This window comes from Coregonus lavaretus (genome assembly GCF_964263955.1).
Source record: "Coregonus lavaretus genome assembly, chromosome: 7".
In the NCBI taxonomy this organism is placed as follows: domain Eukaryota; kingdom Metazoa; phylum Chordata; class Actinopteri; order Salmoniformes; family Salmonidae; genus Coregonus; species Coregonus lavaretus.
The window spans coordinates 46,913,115-46,936,911 of NC_139994.1; the positions used below are offsets into that span (position 1 = coordinate 46,913,115).

Here is a 23,797-nt window from a genome sequence, read left to right on the forward strand (position 1 = left end):
TTTGTAAAGCAATTTTATCATGCTGGTTTTATTTTGAGCAGGACATGCAAAGGCTGATCTGACCATACACCCCAACTCATCCCAGATATTCAGTGGAGAGACTGTGACTCTCAGATGTAACATAAAGAGAGGAGAAGTCACTGACTGGGAATACACATGGCGCAAGGATGATGTAGACTCTCTCAGTAGGAAGCATGAATATGAGATCAGTGAGGTTAAGATGTCAGACAGTGGTGACTACTGGTGTTTCGGTCTACATATTGAACATAAGAAGTATTCTGAGTGGAGTGATGCAGTCAGACTGACGGTGACAGGTAAGTCATCTTATCTCTCATTCACATCAGTGCCTCCATGCCCATAACCACTTGACATTTGGCCCCATTTTAAGGATGCTATTTTGTCGTTTAAAAAATGTCAGCCTACCATTGCTGTTCAGATTCCTCCATTAATTCTTCCTCATTTCATTTGATAATTGAAGAAATATGGTGTAAGAGCATACTTTTAACTGATTGGTGCACTAATTGCATTTGTCTTCATTTAACTGTTTCCTCAGCTCTGCCTACAGCCTCAGTGAAGATAGTCACTACCCAGGAGCCACTGTACTCCGGAGACACAGTCAAGCTGCAGTGTGACATATCAGACTACACAGACTGGACGTACCACTGGTTAATAAATAAAGAACGGCTTTCCAGTCACACCAGTAAAACCACCACCATCTTTCTCTCTGACCAGGCTGGTCAGTACCAGTGTGAGGGGACAAGGACAAGACGGCCCCAGAAGTCATATCTCAGCTCATCTCTCCACATCAGTGTCACTGGTGAGCTAATTATTTATCTTCAATCACTATCTGGACATTCAAAAAATCTGAGCCAATGAGGGTTCATCTAATTACATACATACAGTATACACTGTAAATTGAAACTGAATAGAGTGAACATACCCCTAAAATCAGCTTTTATCAAAACTTAACTGCAACAGCTACAGTGGGGAAAAAAAGTATTTAGTCAGCCACCAATTGTGCAAGTTCTCCCACTTAAAAAGATGAGAGAGGCCTGTAATTTTCATCATAGGTACACGTCAACTATGACAGACAAAATGAGGAAAAAAAATCCAGAAAATCACATTGTAGGATTTTTAATGAATTGATTTGCAAATTATGGTGGAAAATAAGTATTTGGTCAATAACAAAAGTTTCTCAATACTTTGTTATATACCCTTTGTTGGCAATGACACAGGTCAAACGTTTTCTGTAAGTCTTCACAAGGTTTTCACACACTGTTGCTGGTATTTTGGCCCATTCCTCCATGCAGATCTCCTCTAGAGCAGTGATGTTTTGGGGCTGTCGCTGGGCAACACGGACTTTCAACTCCCTCCAAAGATGTTCTATGGTGACTGGCTAGGCCACTCCAGGACCTTGAAATGCTTCTTATGGAGCCACTCCTTCGTTGCCCGGTAGGTGTGTTTGGGATCATTGTCATGCTGAAAGACCCAGCCATGTTTCATCTTCAATGCCCTTGCTGATGGAAGGAGGTTTTCACTCAAAATCTCACGATACATGGCCCCATTCATTCTTTCCTTTACACGGATCAGTCATCCTGGTCCCTTTGCAGAAAAACAGCCCCAAAGCATGATGTTTCCACCCCAATGCTTCACAGTAGTTATGGTGTTCTTTGGATGCAACTCAGCATTCTTTGTCCTCCAAACACGACGAGTTGAGTTTTTACCAAAAAGTTATATTTTGGTTTCATCTGACCATATGACATTCTCCCAATCCTCTTCTGGATCATCCAAATGCACTCTAGCAAACTTCAGATGGGCCTGGACATGTACTGGCTTAAGCAGGGGGACACGTCTGGCACTGCAGGATTTAAGTCCCTGGCGGCATAGTGTGTTACTGATGGTAGGCTTTGTTACTTTGGTCCCAGCTCTCTGCAGGTCATTCACTAGGTCCCCCTGTGTGGTTCTGGGATTTTTGCTCACCGTTCTTGTGATCATTTTGACCCCACGGGGTGAGATCTTGCGTGGAGCCCCAGATCGAGGGAGATTATCAGTGGTCTTGTATGTCTTCCATTTTCTAATAATTGCTCCCACAGTTGATTTCTTCTATCTATCTATCTATCTATCTATCTATCTATCTATCTATCTATCTATCTATCTATCTATCTATCTATCTATCTATCTATCTATCTATCTATCTATCTATCTATCTATCTATCTATCTATCTATCTATCTATCTATCTATCTATCTATCTATCTATCTATCTATCTATCTATCTAATCTATCTAATCTATCTATCTACCTATCTATCTATCTATCTATCTATCTATCTATCTATCTATCTATCTATCTATCTATCTATCTATCTATCTATCTATCTATCTATCTATCTATCTATCTATCTATCTATCTATCTAATATATTATGAATAGACTATAAACCGCTACTCTTTTTTCTCAGACTTTTTACCTTCCTCTTGAATCTTTCTCTCTCAGTTTTTCTGTGTGACTGTGAAGAGGTGTGATCTAAGCAGACTGTCATCACATAGGAAGTAGAGGGGTTTGTCAGAAGGACTATAGTTCTAGAGAAAGTCACTTGTCTGTGGGGACAGAATGGAGAGCACCTTGCTCTGTTTGCTACTAGGTAAGTACTGAGTTAGTGTGTGTGTGTATGAACACTAATTACCTGATTTACTAAGCCCTTAAGGTAAAAAGGAATAAGACATTAATGGAAATGAAGACAGTTTCAAGCTTTAACTTTGTTTTTTTGTATCCCTTATTGAGAAAACATTAGTAAACGGCACTAAAAATAAATTGCAGCAAAATATGGTGTAGATATGGAGTAAGACTGTTGCATCACGGTGAGAACCTGAGCTTATAGAGATGATGCCATGCAGACATGGTTAGTGTGGTGGTGTGCATTTAGCCAGGTCATACCTCAGGAACTAAAGAGTGGTGTTAACTCAGTTGATGCAAAATGTGCTTTCAATGACAATGAATACAAAATGCAATATTTGTTGGATGTGTTGTAGTATCAAGTTGTGATTATTGTAAATGGTTGAGGGTTCCTTTGCTAGAGTTATAGCAAACTGTGTTAAGAGATGAATGAGTGGTGTTTTGGTGTTTTTGGTCTCTGTACTCTCACTGTGTGCAGAACATGGGAAGTCAGTGGCCATTTATAGCTGCAGTCTGTAATTCAAACTACCTTAAAATGGCCACCCTGCCACTAGTTGTGGTATACGGCTGAGGGAAGGGGCTAAGGAAATTCATTCATCTACATTGTTCACAATAATTGTCATAAAATAAACATATATTTTGGGTTATGATGGAATAAGACTTGAATTGCTGTGATTCATTTAGTAGTGTAGAAATCTATGTAGAAAACGATTGCATCTTTAAAATAAAGCACAGGATGGATTTGGTAAACAGTAACATGAATATGGAATGTTGTTATTTATTTCAAAACTAATATTGGAGCAATGTGACTTTCTTTGTTGTAGTGCTGAGTACACACATCTACTCTGGACACTCTGAAGATGATGATGGTAGATATTTGTACACTTGATCAAGCCTTCATCTCTTAATGCTTCATTATATTTCTTTGTGATGTTTAAAGCTGCTTTTGGATAGACATATGTTGTGTTTTGAGTGTCTCAAAAGAACATTTGTAAAGCAATTTTATCATGCTGGTTTTATTTTGAGCAGGACATGCAAAGGCTGATCTGACCATACACCCCAACTCATCCCAGATATTCAGTGGAGAGTCTGTCACTCTCAGATGTAACATACAGAGGGGAGAAGTCACTGACTGGAAATACACATGGCGCAAGGATGATGTAGACTCTCTCAGTAGGAAGCATGAATATGAGATCAGTGAGGTTAAGATGTCAGACAGTGGTGACTACAGGTGTTTCGGTCTACATATTGAACATAAGAAGTATTCTGAGTGGAGTGATGCAGTCAGACTGACGGTGACAGGTAAGTCATCTTATCTCTCATTCACATCAGTGCCTCCATGCCCATAACCACTTGACATTTGGCCCCATTTTAAGGATGCTATTTTGTCGTTTAAAAAATGTCAGCCTACCATTGCTGTTCAGATTCCTCCATTAATTCTTCCTCATTTCATTTGATAATTGAAGAAATATGGTGTAAGAGCATACTTTTAACTGATTGGTGCACTAATTGCATTTGTCTTCATTTAACTGTTTCCTCAGCTCTGCCTACAGCCTCAGTGAAGATAGTCACTACCCAGGAGCCACTGTACTCCGGAGACACAGTCAAGCTGCAGTGTGACATATCAGACTACACAGACTGGACGTACCACTGGTTAATAAATAAAGAACGGCTTTCCAGTCACACCAGTAAAACCACCACCATCTTTCTCTCTGACCAGGCTGGTCAGTACCAGTGTGAGGGGACAAGGACAAGACGGCCCCAGAAGTCATATCTCAGCTCATCTCTCCACATCAGTGTCACTGGTGAGCTAATTATTTATCTTCAATCACTATCTGGACATTCAAAAAATCTGAGCCAATGAGGGTTCATCTAATTACATACATACAGTATACACTGTAAATTGAAACTGAATAGAGTGAACATACCCCTAAAATCAGCTTTTATCAAAACTTAACTGCAACAGCTACAGTGGGGAAAAAAAGTATTTAGTCAGCCACCAATTGTGCAAGTTCTCCCACTTAAAAAGATGAGAGAGGCCTGTAATTTTCATCATAGGTACACGTCAACTATGACAGACAAAATGAGGAAAAAAAATCCAGAAAATCACATTGTAGGATTTTTAATGAATTGATTTGCAAATTATGGTGGAAAATAAGTATTTGGTCAATAACAAAAGTTTCTCAATACTTTGTTATATACCCTTTGTTGGCAATGACACAGGTCAAACGTTTTCTGTAAGTCTTCACAAGGTTTTCACACACTGTTGCTGGTATTTTGGCCCATTCCTCCATGCAGATCTCCTCTAGAGCAGTGATGTTTTGGGGCTGTCGCTGGGCAACACGGACTTTCAACTCCCTCCAAAGATGTTCTATGGTGACTGGCTAGGCCACTCCAGGACCTTGAAATGCTTCTTATGGAGCCACTCCTTCGTTGCCCGGTAGGTGTGTTTGGGATCATTGTCATGCTGAAAGACCCAGCCATGTTTCATCTTCAATGCCCTTGCTGATGGAAGGAGGTTTTCACTCAAAATCTCACGATACATGGCCCCATTCATTCTTTCCTTTACACGGATCAGTCATCCTGGTCCCTTTGCAGAAAAACAGCCCCAAAGCATGATGTTTCCACCCCAATGCTTCACAGTAGTTATGGTGTTCTTTGGATGCAACTCAGCATTCTTTGTCCTCCAAACACGACGAGTTGAGTTTTTACCAAAAAGTTATATTTTGGTTTCATCTGACCATATGACATTCTCCCAATCCTCTTCTGGATCATCCAAATGCACTCTAGCAAACTTCAGATGGGCCTGGACATGTACTGGCTTAAGCAGGGGGACACGTCTGGCACTGCAGGATTTAAGTCCCTGGCGGCATAGTGTGTTACTGATGGTAGGCTTTGTTACTTTGGTCCCAGCTCTCTGCAGGTCATTCACTAGGTCCCCCTGTGTGGTTCTGGGATTTTTGCTCACCGTTCTTGTGATCATTTTGACCCCACGGGGTGAGATCTTGCGTGGAGCCCCAGATCGAGGGAGATTATCAGTGGTCTTGTATGTCTTCCATTTTCTAATAATTGCTCCCACAGTTGATTTCTTCTATCTATCTATCTATCTATCTATCTATCTATCTATCTATCTATCTATCTATCTATCTATCTATCTATCTATCTATCTATCTATCTATCTATCTATCTATCTATCTATCTATCTATCTATCTATCTATCTATCTATCTATCTATCTATCTATCTATCTATCTATCTATCTATCTATCTATCTATCTATCTATCTATCTATCTATCTATCTATCTATCTATCTATCTATCTATCTATCTATCTATCTATCTATCTATCTATCTATCTATCTATCTATCTATCTATCTATCTATCTATCTATCTATCTATCTATCTATCTATCTATCTATCTATCTATCTATCTATCTATCTATCTATCTATCTATCTATCGATCGATCGATCTATCTATCTATCTATCTATCTATCTATCTATCTATCTATCTATCTATCTATCTATCTATCTATCTATCTATCTATCTATCTATCTATCTATCTATCTATCTATCTATCTATCTATCTATCTATCTATCTATCTATCTATCTATCTATCTATCTATCTATCTATCTATCTATCTATCTATCTATCTATCTATCTATCTATCTATCTATCTATCTATCTATCTATCTATCTAATATAATATGAATAGACTATAAACCGCTACTCTTTTTTCTCAGACTTTTTACCTTCCTCTTGAATCTTTCTCTCTCAGTTTTTCTGTGTGACTGTGAAGAGGTGTGATCTAAGCAGACTGTCATCACATAGGAAGTAGAGGGGTTTGTCAGAAGGACTATAGTTCTAGAGAAAGTCACTTGTCTGTGGGGACAGAATGGAGAGCACCTTGCTCTGTTTGCTACTAGGTAAGTACTGAGTTAGTGTGTGTGTGTATGAACACTAATTACCTGATTTACTAAGCCCTTAAGGTAAAAAGGAATAAGACATTAATGGAAATGAAGACAGTTTCAAGCTTTAACTTTGTTTTTTTGTATCCCTTATTGAGAAAACATTAGTAAACGGCACTAAAAAGAAATTGCAGCAAAATATGGTGTAGATATGGAGTAAGACTGTTGCATCACGGTGAGAACCTGAGCTTATAGAGATGATGCCATGCAGACATGGTTAGTGTGGTGGTGTGCATTTAGCCAGGTCATACCTCAGGAAAAATGTGCTTTCAATGACAATGAATACAAAATGCAATATTTGTTGGATGTGTTGTAGTATCAAGTTGTGATTATTGTAAATGGTTGAGGGTTCCTTTGCTAGAGTTATAGCAAACTGTGTTAAGAGATGAATGAGTGGTGTTTTGGTGTTTTTGGTCTCTGTACTCTCACTGTGTGCAGAACATGGGAAGTCAGTGGCCATTTATAGCTGCAGTCTGTAATTCAAACTACCTTAAAATGGCCACCCTGCCACTAGTTGTGGTATACGGCTGAGGGAAGGGGCTAAGGAAATTCATTCATCTACATTGTTCACAATAATTGTCATAAAATAAACATATATCTATCTATCTATCTATCTATCTATCTATCTATCTATCTATCTATCTATCTATCTATCTATCTATCTATCTATCTATCTATCTATCTATCTATCTATCTATCTATCTATCTATCTATCTATCTATCTATCTATCTATCTATCTATCTATCTATCTATCTATCTATCTATCTATCTATCTATCTATCTATCTATCTATCTATCTATCTATCTATCTATCTATCTATCTATCTATCTATCTATCTATCTATCTATCTATCTATCTATCTATCTATCTATCTATCTATCTATCTATCTATCTATCTATCTATCTATCTATCTATCTATCTATCTATCTATGGAGTAAGACTGTGACCATACTACATTGATGTTGCATCACGGGGAGAACCTGAGCTTATAGAGATGATGCCATGCAGACATGGTTAGTGTGGTGGTGTGCATTTAGCCAGGTCATACCTCAGGAACTAAAGAGTGGTGTTAACTCAGTGGATGCAAAATGTGCTGTCAATGACAATGAATACAAAATGCAATATTTATTGGATGTGTTGTAGTATCAAGTTGTGTTTATTGTAAATGGTTGTGGGTTCCTTTGCTAGAGTTATAGTAAACTGTGTTAAGAGATGAATGAGTGGTGTTTTGGTGTTTTTGGTCTCTGTACTCTCACTGTGTGCAGAACATGGGAAGTCAGTTGCCATTTACATCTGCAGTCTGTAATTCAAACTACCTTAAAATGGACACCCTGCCACTTGTTGTGGTATACGGCTGAGGGAAGGGGCTAAGGAAATGGAAATTCATTCATCTACATTGTTTACAATAATTGTCATAAAATAAACATATATTTTGGGTTATGATGGAATAAGACTTGAATTGCTGTGATTCATTTAGTAGTGTAGAAATCTATGTAGAAAACGCAGATTGCATCTTTAAAATAAAGCACAGGTTGGATTTGGTAAACAGTAACATGAATATGGAATGTTGTTATTTATTTCAAAACTAATATTGGAGCAATGTGACTTTCTTTGTTGTAGTGCTGAGTACACACATCTACTCTGGACACTCTGAAGATGATGATGGTAGATATTTGTACACTTGATCAAGCCTTCATCTCTTAATGCTTCATTATATTTCTTTGTGATGTTTAAAGCTGCTTTTGGATAGACATATGTTGTGTTTTGAGTGTCTCAAAAGAACATTTGTAAAGCAATTTTATCATGCTGGTTTTATTTTGAGCAGGACATGCAAAGGCTGATCTGACCATACACCCCAACTCATCCCAGATATTCAGTGGAGAGACTGTGACTCTCAGATGTAACATACAGAGGTGAGAAGTCACTGACTGGGAATACACATGGCGCAAGGATGGTGTAGACTCTCTCAGTAGGGAACATGAATATGAGATCAGTGAGGTTAAGATGTCAGACAGTGGTGACTACTGGTGTTTCGGTCTACATATTGAACATAAGAAGTATTCTGAGTGGAGTGATGCAGTCAGACTGACGGTGACAGGTAAGTCATCTTATCTCTCATTCACATCAGTGCCTCCATGCCCATAACCACTTGACATTTGGCCCCATTTTAAGGATGCTATTTTGTCGTTTAAAAAATGTCAGCCTACCATTGCTGTTCAGATTCCTCCATTAATTCTTCCTCATTTCATTTGATAATTGAAGAAATATGGTGTAAGAGCATACTTTTAACTGATTGGTGCACTAATTGCATTTGTCTTCATTTAACTGTTTCCTCAGCTCTGCCTACAGCCTCAGTGAAGATAGTCACTACCCAGGAGCCACTGTACTCCGGAGACACAGTCAAGCTGCAGTGTGACATATCAGACTACACAGACTGGACGTACCACTGGTTAATAAATAAAGAACGTCTTTCCAGTCACACCAGTAAAACCACCACCATCTTTCTCTCTGACCAGGCTGGTCAGTACCAGTGTGAGGGGACAAGGACAAGACGGCCCCAGAAGTCATATCTCAGCTCATCTCTCCACATCAGTGTCACTGGTGAGCTAATTATTTATCTTCAATCACTATCTGGACATTCAAAAAATCTGAGCCAATGAGGGTTCATCTAATTACATACATACAGTATACACTGTAAATTGAAACTGAATAGAGTGAACATACCCCTAAAATCAGCTTTTATCAAAACTTAACTGCAACAGCTACAGTGGGGAAAAAAAGTATTTAGTCAGCCACCAATTGTGCAAGTTCTCCCACTTAAAAAGATGAGAGAGGCCTGTAATTTTCATCATAGGTACACGTCAACTATGACAGACAAAATGAGGAAAAAAAATCCAGAAAATCACATTGTAGGATTTTTAATGAATTGATTTGCAAATTATGGTGGAAAATAAGTATTTGGTCAATAACAAAAGTTTCTCAATACTTTGTTATATACCCTTTGTTGGCAATGACACAGGTCAAACGTTTTCTGTAAGTCTTCACAAGGTTTTCACACACTGTTGCTGGTATTTTGGCCCATTCCTCCATGCAGATCTCCTCTAGAGCAGTGATGTTTTGGGGCTGTCGCTGGGCAACACGGACTTTCAACTCCCTCCAAAGATGTTCTATGGTGACTGGCTAGGCCACTCCAGGACCTTGAAATGCTTCTTATGGAGCCACTCCTTCGTTGCCCGGTAGGTGTGTTTGGGATCATTGTCATGCTGAAAGACCCAGCCATGTTTCATCTTCAATGCCCTTGCTGATGGAAGGAGGTTTTCACTCAAAATCTCACGATACATGGCCCCATTCATTCTTTCCTTTACACGGATCAGTCATCCTGGTCCCTTTGCAGAAAAACAGCCCCAAAGCATGATGTTTCCACCCCAATGCTTCACAGTAGTTATGGTGTTCTTTGGATGCAACTCAGCATTCTTTGTCCTCCAAACACGACGAGTTGAGTTTTTACCAAAAAGTTATATTTTGGTTTCATCTGACCATATGACATTCTCCCAATCCTCTTCTGGATCATCCAAATGCACTCTAGCAAACTTCAGATGGGCCTGGACATGTACTGGCTTAAGCAGGGGGACACGTCTGGCACTGCAGGATTTAAGTCCCTGGCGGCATAGTGTGTTACTGATGGTAGGCTTTGTTACTTTGGTCCCAGCTCTCTGCAGGTCATTCACTAGGTCCCCCTGTGTGGTTCTGGGATTTTTGCTCACCGTTCTTGTGATCATTTTGACCCCACGGGGTGAGATCTTGCGTGGAGCCCCAGATCGAGGGAGATTATCAGTGGTCTTGTATGTCTTCCATTTTCTAATAATTGCTCCCACAGTTGATTTCTTCTATCTATCTATCTATCTATCTATCTATCTATCTATCTATCTATCTATCTATCTATCTATCTATCTATCTATCTATCTATCTATCTATCTATCTATCTATCTATCTATCTATCTATCTATCTATCTATCTATCTATCTATCTATCTATCTATCTATCTATCTATCTATCTATCTAATCTATCTAATCTATCTATCTACCTATCTATCTATCTATCTATCTATCTATCTATCTATCTATCTATCTATCTATCTATCTATCTATCTATCTATCTATCTATCTATCTATCTATCTATCTATCTATCTATCTATCTATCTATCTATCTATCTATCTATCTATCTATCTATCTATCTATCTATCTATCTATCTATCTATCTATCTATCTATCTATCTATCTATCTATCTATCTATCTATCTATCTATCTATCTATCTATCTATCTATCTATCTATCTATCTATCTATCTATCTATCTATCTATCTATCTATCTATCTATCTATCTATCTATCTATCTATCTATCTATCTATCTATCTATCTATCTATCTATCTATCTATCTATCTATCTATCTATCTATCTATCTATCTATCTATCTATCTATCTATCTATCTATCTATCTATCTATCTATCTATCTATCTATCTATCTATCTATCTATCTATCTATCTATCTATCTATCTATCTATCTATCTATCTATCTATCTATCTATCTATCTATGGAGTAAGACTGTGACCATACTACATTGATGTTGCATCACGGGGAGAACCTGAGCTTATAGAGATGATGCCATGCAGACATGGTTAGTGTGGTGGTGTGCATTTAGCCAGGTCATACCTCAGGAACTAAAGAGTGGTGTTAACTCAGTGGATGCAAAATGTGCTGTCAATGACAATGAATACAAAATGCAATATTTATTGGATGTGTTGTAGTATCAAGTTGTGTTTATTGTAAATGGTTGTGGGTTCCTTTGCTAGAGTTATAGTAAACTGTGTTAAGAGATGAATGAGTGGTGTTTTGGTGTTTTTGGTCTCTGTACTCTCACTGTGTGCAGAACATGGGAAGTCAGTTGCCATTTACATCTGCAGTCTGTAATTCAAACTACCTTAAAATGGACACCCTGCCACTTGTTGTGGTATACGGCTGAGGGAAGGGGCTAAGGAAATGGAAATTCATTCATCTACATTGTTTACAATGATTGTCATAAAATAAACATATGTTTTGGGTTATGATGTAATAAGACTTGAATTGCTGTGATTCATTTAGTAGTGTAGAAATCTATGTAGAAAACGCAGATTGCATCTTTAAAATAAAGCACAGGTTGGATTTGGTAAACAGTAACATGAATATGGAATGTTGTTATTTATTTCAAAACTAATATTGGAGCAATGTGACTTTCTTTGTTGTAGTGCTGAGTACACACATCTACTCTGGACACTCTGAAGATGATGATGGTAGATATTTGTACACTTGATCAAGCCTTCATCTCTTAATGCTTCTTTATATTTCTTTGTGATGTTTAAAGCTGCTTTTGGATAGACATATGTTGTGTTTTGAGTGTCTCAAAATAACATTTGTAAAGCAATTTTATCATGCTGGTTTTATTTTGAGCAGGACATGCAAAGGCTGATCTGACCATACACCCCAACTCATCCCAGATATTCAGTGGAGAGACTGTGACTCTCAGATGTAACATACAGAGGTGAGAAGTCACTGACTGGGAATACACATGGCGCAAGGATGGTGTAGACTCTCTCAGTAGGGAACATGAATATGAGATCAGTGAGGTTAAGATGTCAGACAGTGGTGACTACTGGTGTTTCGGTCTACATATTGAACATAAGAAGTATTCTGAGTGGAGTGATGTAGTCAGACTGACGGTGACAGGTAAGTCATCTTATCTCTCATTCACATCAGTGCCTCCATGCCCATAACCACTTGACATTTGGCCCCATTTTAAGGATGCTATTTTGTCGTTTAAAAAATGTCAGCCTACCATTGCTGTTCAGATTCCTCCATTAATTCTTCCTCATTTCATTTGATAATTGAAGAAATATGGTGTAAGAGCATACTTTTAACTGATTGGTGCACTAATTGCATTTGTCTTCATTTAACTGTTTCCTCAGCTCTGCCTACAGCCTCAGTGAAGATACTCACTACCCAGGAACCACTGTACTCCAGAGACACAGTCAAGCTGCAGTGTGACATATCAGACTACACAGACTGGACGTACCACTGGTTAATAAATAAAGAACGGCTTTCCAGTCACACCAGTAAAACCACCACCATCTTTCTCTCTGACCAGGCTGGTCAGTACCAGTGTGAGGGGACAAGGACAAGACGGCCCCAGAAGTCATATCTCAGCTCATCTCTCCACATCAGCGTCACTGGTGGGCTAATTATTTATCTTCAATCACTATCTGGACATTCAAAAATCTGAGCCAATGAGGGTTCATCTAATTACATATATACAGTATACACTGTAAATTGAAACTTAATGGAGTGAACATACCCCTAAAATCAGCTTTTATCAAAACTTAACTGCAACAGCTAAATAATAAAAAATGGCCAAGCATGTATCCAGATGTTTTGATATTCTGCTATCTATTTTCTTAGCTCTGCCTGAAACTACACTGACCGTAAATCCAAACCCTGCATACACTGGAGAGATAGTAACTCTGACGTGTTCAGTGGGGTCTGACAGTGACTGGAGCTATACATGGTACAAAGACAACACTAAGAAAGTAGTGCCCCAGTCTGACAGACACACTACAACAGGAGCCACCTTCACCATCAGTAGAGCTGCTGTGTCTGACCAGGGCCTCTACTGGTGTCAGGGAGAGATCCAGTCCAGATCCATATCATCAATCATCAGTGATCCTGTCACTATCACTGTGAAAGGTGAGTTACTTTGTTTTGTGTTTTTTATCATACAAATGGACACTATTTAAATTGAGTAAATCATGTAGACATGATCCATGTACAGTTGAAGTCGAAACTTTACGTACACCTTCGCCAAATACATTTAAACTCAGTTTTTCACAATTCCTGACATTTAATCCCAGTAAAAATTCCCTGTCTTAGGTCAGTTAAGATCACCACTTTATTTTAAGAATGTGAAATGTTAGAATAATAGTAGAGAAAATTATTTATTTCAGCTTTTATTATTTTCATCACATTCCTAGTGGTTCAGAAGTTTACATACACTCAATTGGTATTTGGTAGCATTGCCTTTAAAATCTTTAACTTGGGACAAACGTTTTGGGTAGCCTTCCACAAGCTTCCCACTATAAGTTGGGTGAATTTTGGCCCATTCCTCCTGACAGAGTTGGTGTAACGGAGTCCGGTTTGCAGGCCTCCTTGCCCGCACACGCTTTTTCAGTTCTGCCCACAAATGTTCTATAGGATTGAGGTCAGGGCTTTGTGATGGCCACTCCAATACATTTACATTTACATTTTAGTCATTTAGCAGACGCTCTTATCCAGAGCGACTTACAGTTAGTGAGTGTATACATTTTCATACTGGCCCCCCGTGGGAAACTTGACTTCGTTATCCTTAAGCCATTTTGCTACAACTTTGGAAGTATGCTTGGGGTCATTGTCCATTTGGAAGACCAATTTGCGACCAAGCTTTAACTTCCTGACTGATGTCTTGAGATGTTGCTTCAATATATCCACATATTTTTCCTTCCTCATGATGCCATCTATTTTGTGAAGTGCACCAGTCCCTCCTGCAGCAAAGCACCCCCACAGCATGATGCTGCCACCCCCGTGCTTCAAGGTTGGGATGGTGTTCTTCGGCTTGCAAGAGCCCCGTTTTTCCTCCAAACATAACAATGGTCATTATGGCCAAACAGTTCTATTTTTGTTTCATCAGACCTGAGGACTTTTCTCCAAAAAGTATGATCTTTGTCCCTATGTGCAGTTGCAAACCGTAGTCTGGTTTTTTTATGGCGGTTTTGGAGCAGTGGCTTCTTCCTTGCTGAGCGGCCTTTCAGGTTATGTCGAAATAGGACTTGTTTTACTGTGGATATAGAAACTTTTGTACCTGTTTCTTCCAGCATCTTCACTGTTATTCTGGGATTGATTTGCACTTTTCGCACCAAAGTACGTTCATCTCTAGGAGACCGAACGCGTCTCCTTCCTGAGCGGTATGACGGCAGCGTGGTCCTATGGTGTTTATACTATTGTTTGTACAGATGAACGTGGTACCTTCAGGCGTTTGGAAATTGCTCCCAAGGATGAACCTGACTTGTGGAGGTCTACATTTTTTTTTCTGAGGGCTTGGCTGATTTCTTTTGATTTTCCCATGATGTCAAGCAACGAGGCACTGGGTTTGAAGGTAGGCCTTGAAATTCATCCACAGGTACACCTCAAATTGACTCAAATGATGTCAATTAGCCTACCTTGACATCATTTTCTGGAATTTTCCTTGCTGTTTAAAGGCACAGTCAACTTAGTGTATGTAATCTTTTGACCCACTGGAATTGTGATACAGTGAATTATAAGTGAAATGATCTGTCTGTAAACAATTGTTGGAGAAAATACTTGAGTCATGCACAAAGTAGATGTCCTAACCGACTTGCCAAAACTATAGTTTGTTAACAAGAAATGTGTGTAGTGGTTGAAAAACAAGTTTTAATGACTCCAACCTAAGTGTATGTAAACTTCCGACTTCAATTTTTAAACAACATTTTTAGGAAAAAAACAGAATCATATTTTCAATTCACACCAAATCAAGTCAACATACACCCATAATGGACTTTTATAGTATGAAAATGTTCCAACAACAACTAAATCTTTGGATATTGCTAAGCATGTATCCAGATCTTTAAATTATGCTCTTTTCTCACAGCCCTGCCCAAAGCTACACTGACCATAAATCCAAACCCTGCATACACTGGAGAGACAGTAACTCTGACGTGTTCAGTGGGGTCTGACAGTGACTGGAGCTATACATGGTACAAAGACAACACTAAGAAAGTAGTGACCTTGACTGACAGACACACTACAACAGGAGCCACCTTCACCATCAGTAGACCTGCTGTGTCTGACCAGAGCCTCTACTGGTGTCAGGGAGAGATCAAGTCCAGATCCATATCATCAATCATCAGTGATCCTGTCAATATCACTGTGATTGGTGAGGAATTGTGTGTGTGTGTGTGTGTGTGTGTGTGTGTGTATCTGTGTGTGTGTAGACATGACTGTATATGTCAGTATTCTGATGACTAGATCTTCGTAAGTCAGACAGTTCAGACTGCATACTGTATGTTCAGAAATGACAACTTATGATATGGTCATGTTGTGATGAATGCTGATCAACAGTATTTTACATTCTAAGTTGTGTGATTGTATTTATTGTCTGTGGTGTGTCTGTACAGATAGACCAGTGGCTGTTCTGACCCTCCAACCCAACTGGCCTCAGATATTCAGTGGAGAGACTGTCACTCTCAGATGTAACATACAGGGAGGAGAAGAGATTGAGTAGGCTTTTTATAACCGTGGAAAGCCGTTCTACACGAAAACAGAGTCTGAGTACAGAATCAGTCCTGCAAAGAATGGTCTATATACCTGTGAAGGTCTTCAGAAAATCAATGGCTTAAAACACTCCGAGACAAGTAATGCTTTACAATTGACCGTGTTAGGTAAGTCTGTTTTTATGGGATTGCAAGAGAAAGAGACAGAATAGTGAGAAAAATACAAAAGGGATGAGGTCAAATAGCAGACAGTGAGATCAATGATGGAACTAAACTTAGTTTGATTTTGGTGTAAGGTACAATACCATGATAACAAAATGGGTAAACATTTTATACTAAAATGATTTAATTAAAGAACAAACATTTTAATTGTGTCATCTCCTTTATAACAGATAAACCCCAAGCTGTCCTGAGTGTCTCTCCTCAGTGGCTGAACCCTGGAGACTCAGTTACTCTGAGCTGTGGGGTTAAAGAGTCATCTACAGGCTGGAGGTTCTTCTGGTACCGAACTGTTCCCTACAGAGCTGGGTTACCCTCCCTATTGGACAAGTCCTACTCTGTAGAGCCTCTATCTGGCAATGGGACTACTGAAGACTCCTACACTCTGATCCCTGCTGGTCCTAATCACACAGGAGGTTATGTATGTAGAGCTGGGAGAGGAGACCCAGTCTATGACACACTCTACAGTGAACCTCAGTTTCTCTGGTCAGGAGGTAACTAACTGCATTGAAACTGCATTTAACCACATTTAAGTCATCCTCATGTGTATATATAACTATAAGTTTGACTTTTCCTCTTTGTATCAGACCTGCATCCTTCAGTGTCTCTCAGAATAAGACCCAACAGAACTCAACACTTTACATCAAAGTCTCTCTCACTAAGCTGTGAGGAGAAGGGGAACTCTACTGGATGGAGACTGAAGAGATACAGAGAGAGAGGAGTGGAGTAAGGGTTTGGCTCTAACTGGGGATCAATATCAGGGTCCACATGTACCATCAGGTTCACACTTGAAAAGGACAGTGGAGTGTACTTGTGTGAGTCTGCATCAGGAGAGTACAGTAATGCTGTCAACATCACAGTGGGTGGTACGTCTATTGTACAACATTCACTAACCTTTTTTACATTTCAATGTATGATAATGATGTTCAATTCTGAAACTGAATGAATGTATCTCATATAAAATACAATCTCATAAGACATTAAAATATTGTGTGTGATTATTCCAGATTTACAGTTTTATTTATATATTTTGTTACACAGCTGGTGCTGTGATCCTGGAGAGCCATGCCTATCCCATGACTGAGGGAGACTCTGTGACTCTGCTCTGTACAAATAGAAATCAGGAAACAAACCCAAACCACAAGGTTGATTTCTACAAAGATGGAGAACTCATCAGGAATGAGACCACAGGAGAGATGACCATCCCTGCAGTATCCAAGTCAGATGAAGGCTTCTATAAGTGTAAATCTAATGAAGGAGAATCACCAGAGAGCTGGGTGACAGTGAGAGGTGAGAAATCGGTTTTGATCACATTACCTTTTCATAATATCTGTGGTCATCAGTGATTTGTATTGTTAAAAAGCATACTGTAGGTTTGGAGTTGCAAGCTCAGGCTGGTCATCTGATCTCAAGTTAGATGTCAAATATATAATGTATATACATAATTTTTTCACTTTGTCCACTACTTTATTTATTTTCTATAACTACCTCAGAGTCTGATGGTGATTTGCTGTTCTCTCTCCAGGCATAACTCCTGGACCCTCTACATCAGTCCTAGTAGTAGTGGTTGTGGGCCTGGTTGTTGCTGGTGTTCTACTGGCCATTCTCCTGGTACTGCTGTGTCGATATAAAAACGGCAAAGGTGAGACTTTTATCAATTCTCATTTAACTTGTTTAAGAGAAAAATGTCGAATTACAAAATTTTAAAACAGTAATGTCCTGATATATTAATATGCATTTTTCATTACAGGTTCCTGTTGTAACAGGATATTCTCGTGAGTACACGTGTCTTTCAACTACGTTCCTTTTCATACAGTAAAATATCATCTGTGTGTTTCATGAGTATCTCTCTCCATGTAGGCCCCCCCAGCCACACAGCACCAACCTGGACCCCCAACAGGACCAAGGATCTACCCAGGGCCGGGCTCCTGATAAGTAAGCATTTCACTGTAATGTCTGCACCTGTTGTATTCGGCGCATGTGACCAATAAAATTTGATTTGATTTGATTTGATTTGATGCTGGGTATACACGTCTGCAGCATGGTCAGTCTCTCAGCCCAGATCACTATCACTCTCCTCTCTCTGTAACCTCACACACTGACCTTTCACCATCCACTTTGTATACAACATGTTACTGTACTCTGTCCCTAGGAAATCTGAGGGATAACCAACCAATTAATATTTCTCTCTCTTCTTTGACCAACAGGTGGCGCTAACATCTACGATACAATCACTCCCTCAGACAATAATGACAATGGTACTGTTACTCTATGTTAAGTTTAGCATGAATACAGTATAGAGTTGTTGTTGCAGTTGTTCTTCATATGTTTAATATGACTAGCATACTAAGACTAAGTAGATATATTAGTGTATTACCTCTATGTTTCAGATGCTGCTGCTGCTACTGCTGGACCAAGTGATGTGATGTACGCCCAGATTCAACTCAAAAAGTTGGACAAGAAAAAGAAAAGTAATTCTTAACTGTCACATAAATTAATACAAAATGTAGCAGTGTTTTTTACTCATCAAATTTGATACAAACTTACAAATTCTCTCCTCCTCCTCCTCTTCCTCCTCCTCCTCCTCCTTAGAAAAGCCAGCTGATCCAAAAGAAAATCCAGTCTATTCTGAGGTCAAGTTAGGGAAGGCCACAGGTAAGACCCATTCTACAGGTCGGCAGTCAGTGAAATCTAAATGTACAATTTTGGAATTTCAATGAAGATGCAGAATATGGAATAAGCTAATTCCATCATTTGTTGACTGGATATTTCAATTTTCAGCAGCAACTGGACATGCTGAGGTTGACCTATGCTGAGGTTGACCTTAAACAGAAGGCCAAAGCCAAGAAGAAGAAAGGTAAGACTAGAAATCCCTCCTTCCATATTCCCCCTATCATAACCTCACACCTCTTTGACCCCATATTGACTAGCTGTATATTATTATGTGTATAACTGTTCTATTATTCTGATGTTTATCCTCACCCCTTACAGAAACAGAAACCCCACCTGAGGCAGATTCGGTCTATTCTCAAGTGAAGCCAGTCACAGCCCCAGGTAAGACTAATAGCCATGTGCTATTGATACTTAATATGATACTAATAAGGAACTATTTCTCTGAAGGATAATGTATGTATTTAAAGTATGTATTTTTGTTTGATTCTTAAGAGTTTGTTTGACTGCATGTCCTAAACAACTTTGTGTGGTGATATGTTGCAGGACCTTGAGGGGGGCAGGGATGGAGGAATGGAGGGATGGAGGGATTGAGGGATGGAGGGATTGAGGAATGGAGGGATGGAAGGATGGAGTGATGGAAGGATGGAGTGATGGACGAATGGAGGGATGGATGGGTGGAAGGATGGAGGGATGGAAGAATGGAGGGACACACCATCAGAGGAGTAGCGGAAGGAAACGCGGGAACATGGATTATGAATGCTCAATGCACACAAGCAAACAGACACACACACACAATAACACCTTGTACTTTAAATATTTTTTTTTCGTATTTTATTTACCAACAGATATATTTTACTTAAGCATGGTTTAATTGTGTATTACTGTTACAGCTTTATATAAAATATAAGGTGTAATGATAACGGATCTTATCTGCAGCTACAGGAATTATCTGCCTTGTATTGTGTATTGAGTATTATTGTTTTGTTGTAATTGCGTTAAAATGTATCATCTTTAATGTATTATATCTGTCATTCAGATGATACAATAACATATTTGTATATGAATTTCCAAAATATTGTAGGTATTATTCACATTTTCTTCTAATGAGCTGTACTTTTAAAATATCTTTGTATTGAGCTTTTTAATGAACTATTTTTATCCACCAGATGGCATGAGTGCTTTCTTACAGTAAATGGATATTGTCATCATCATCAACTTTTCCATATAACCTGCTTTGGTCAAACCTCCTTTCAGCCTAATATAGATCTTAGGCTCCTAAATGTGTGAGTTAAAGTAAAAATGCCGTACCCCATCAGTGAAAGACCCATTGAGATTTTCAGAATGACTTTTTGGGGAAGTGTGCCGTCTCAGTTTTATGATGTCATATTCAAACAGACCACCATAGTCCCTGTGCCCAAGAAAGCGAAGGTAACCTTCCTAAATGATTAGTCCTCCCCTGTACTCCTTGTTCACCCACGACTGCATGGCCAAGCACGACTCAACACCATCATTAAGTTTGCTGACGACACAAAAGTGGTAGGCCTGATCACAGACAACGATGAGACAGCCTATAGGGAGGAGGTCAGAGACCTGGCAGTGTGGTGCCAGGACAACAACCTCTCCCTCAATGTGAGCAAGACAAAGTAGCTCATCGTGGACTGTAGGAAAAGATGGCCGAACAGGCCCCCATTAGCATCGACGGGGCTGTAGTGGAGTGGGTCGAGAGTTTCAAGTTCATTGGTGTCCACATCACCAACAAACTATCATGGTCCAAACACACCAAGACAGTCGTGAAGAGGGCACGACAACACCTTTTCCCCCTCAGGAGACTGAAAAGATTTGGCAGGGATCCCCAGATCCTCAAAAGGTTCTACAGCTGCACCATCGAGAGCATCATGACCGGTTGCATCACCACCTGGTATGGCAATTGCTTGTCATCTAACCGTTAGGCGTTACAGAGGGTAGTGCGTACGTCCCAGTACATCACTGGGACCAACCTTCCTGCCATCCAGGACCTATATACTAGGCGGTGTCAGAGGAAGGCCCAAAGAATTTTCAAATACTCCAGTCATCCAAGTCATTGACTGTTCTCTCTGCTACTGCACGGCAAGCGGTACCAGAGCGCCAAGTCTAGGTCCAAAAGGCTCCTTAACAGCTTCTACCCCCAAGCCATAAGACCGCTGAACAATTAATCAAATGGCCACTTGGACCTTTATTTTTACACTGCTGCTACTCGCAGTTAATTATTTATGCATGTTCACTTTACCCCTACCTACATGTACAAATTATCTTGACTAACCTGTACCCCCGCACATTGTCTCGGTACCAGTACCCCCTGTATATAGCCTCGTTATTGTTATAAATAATTTTATTGTGTTACTTTATTTTTTACTTTAGTTTATTTAGTAAATATTTTCTTAACTCTATTTTTTGAACTGCATTATTGGTTAAGTGCTTGTAAGTAAGCATTTCACAGTAAGGTCTACACCTGTTGTATTTGCGCTTGTGAAAATGTATGCACTCACTAACTGTAAGTCGCTCTGGATAAGAGCGTCTTCTAAATGACTAAAATGTCAAATGTAATGTGACAAATACAATTTGATTTGATATGATTTGATATCCTGTCTGCAGGAGTTCTGAGGAGCTGGTCAGTACTGGTACTGTGTATCACTTCCTTTTAATATTGAAATGTGGACATGCAAGTCTATGATGGCAAAGGGATCTTCCAAGTAAGCAAAGGTCAGGCTCATGGACCAGGGTCTGGTATTTACATGGAAACAATATTGAATATTTATATTACTGTGTTGAATTCCAGGTAGTAACCTACGGATGCATGATTACCAGTTCTCCCATATTGCCTCCTCATCCTAAAGATAGGTCATGCCGAATAATTACATTAGTGGTTTATGACTATTTTCAGTATCCCTGCATGGTCTGGAAGGTCACTGTTCCAGTTAGGGGGTTTCTGTGTCCATGTGTTTATGTCTATGTGGTCAGACAGACAGCCAGCAGTCATTGGCACTGCTCCTGAGAAACAGAAACTGGAAATGACATCACCAAAAGATGTTACCTGAAACGTAGAAGTGGGGCCTTTGTCAGAAACCTGAGACCCAATACCTTCTGAAAAAGTTGGCAGGTGTTTCATATCCCTCAGCCACACTGTCCTATGACCATGCTGAAGAAGTCATACAAACACTTCTCCAGACATATGAAGCCTAGATGAAAATGCACACACACTGTTATGATATTTTCTCTCTCTCTCTCGCTCTCTCTCTATAACCCCCCCTCTCGCTCGCTCTCTCTCCCTCTCTCTCTCTCTCTCTCTCTCTCTCTCTCTCTCTTTCTCTTTCTTTCTCTTTCGTTCTCTCTCTCCTCCCCAGAACCCTCCCTCTATCTTTCTCTGCAACTTTGAGTGGTCTGCTCATAAAGTAACAAAGCTACCGGTATCTGTGAAACACCATGACCATTAACCACACAACCACCAGCAGCTAGGAAACACACGCTCCAAAACCACCACCACCAGACTGGTCAGCACAGTGACAGACCCCAAACACACCCACACCTCATCGTCTAACTCTCAAACTGAGTGAAGGGTTATTTTCAGAGAACAACTATAGAATGTGACTTCCTTTTCAACTAACATACAGTAATTTTTTATAGAACAGCAGCCCTCATCAAAAGGAAGTCTCTGCTCTTTCTCTACTGTAGTATCTGAGGAATTATGACTTTGCTAATGTTTTCAAATAGAACCTGAGAGGAGGTTTATTCAGCTTAGAGGGAGCATCTGGGGAGTAGTTTTATGGGGACACCCCATAGAACAGAGGAAGTCTGTTGTGTGGAGACAGGTGATTGGTCTGTAGGGAAAAAACCCATATCAGATTACATAGGACATATACCACAGATAAGACAAAAGAAGACAGAATAATCATATTTGAGATGGGGCGATTATTCTCCGGGTATCTGCAGGTATCTGTAAATCGACGCTGTAACCCTTTGTTATGAATAAACCTTTATGATGAAAATACAGCGTCAGCGGTTCTCCTTGATCACACAGCATAATTAGCAACGTTTTCTCGACACAACACTACTCTTTCTTCTCTGTGTGTTTTGGTTAGTCAACTGCTTGCTACCAGTGACATTGATAGATAAGGACATACAGCTAGAGGAAACAGTCATACAACGCCTTAAAGAGATGTCTGGTGGTCCCTTCTCCTGCTTCTCCAAACAGGGAATATTCCTTCTCCTACTCTCCAACCTCCACTATGGTAAGTTTTGTGACAATTTTTATTCATTTGAACATTTTAAACACAATACAACAACAATACAACCATCGCCGAGGATGACACAAAAAAGTTTTTAAAATGTATCCCCATTGTGGACCTCAAGAAAATACATGAAAACAAAAATATACACAAGATAACATGAAAGCAAAAAACACCTAAAATACATCTCATCAATATGGAGGAAACCGTAAAAGGAATAAAATAGATTACCAAGTAACGTTCATTGAAACAATTATACTTTGTTGTGCAGTTTTAAAGCATTTTGCCCATAAACTATTTCTTAGGGTTTATCTTAAAACTCCCTAGCGTATATTGATGGATTTGATATGGTTTGGCACACCATTCCATTCCTCTGCGCCAGTGTTAAGGAAATAGCTTTTTCCAGCCATGCTCCTATAGAGCAGCAGTCTCATACTGGCAACACTGGCTCTGGTGTCATGACTATGAGAGTCTCTAATGAAATTAAAATAATCAGAAAGGTAACTGGGGGCAAGGTCATGTATCACTTTAAAAACCATCAACAGTTTAATCTGCACCACCAGGAGATTAACTGGAAGCCAGTTCAGTTCCCTGAAATGATTAGGACCAACGTGCGTCCCAATGGCTGAGCTTGAGTA

General features: G+C 39.4%; 1 long non-coding RNA gene and 1 pseudogene across 2 annotated transcripts in view; both read left to right on the forward strand.

Annotated features, from left to right (window-relative positions):
• LOC311132542 overlaps window positions 1-23,797 on the forward strand; it is a 107,608-nt pseudogene that overhangs the window by 40,296 nt on the left and 43,515 nt on the right. The gene's annotated exons all lie outside the window — the stretch shown is intronic.
• On the forward strand, window positions 18,431-18,856 carry LOC311132155. Its single transcript, XR_014613494.1, has 3 exons — window positions 18,431-18,482; window positions 18,615-18,695; window positions 18,817-18,856. It is a non-coding gene; the product is annotated as an uncharacterized lncRNA (long non-coding RNA).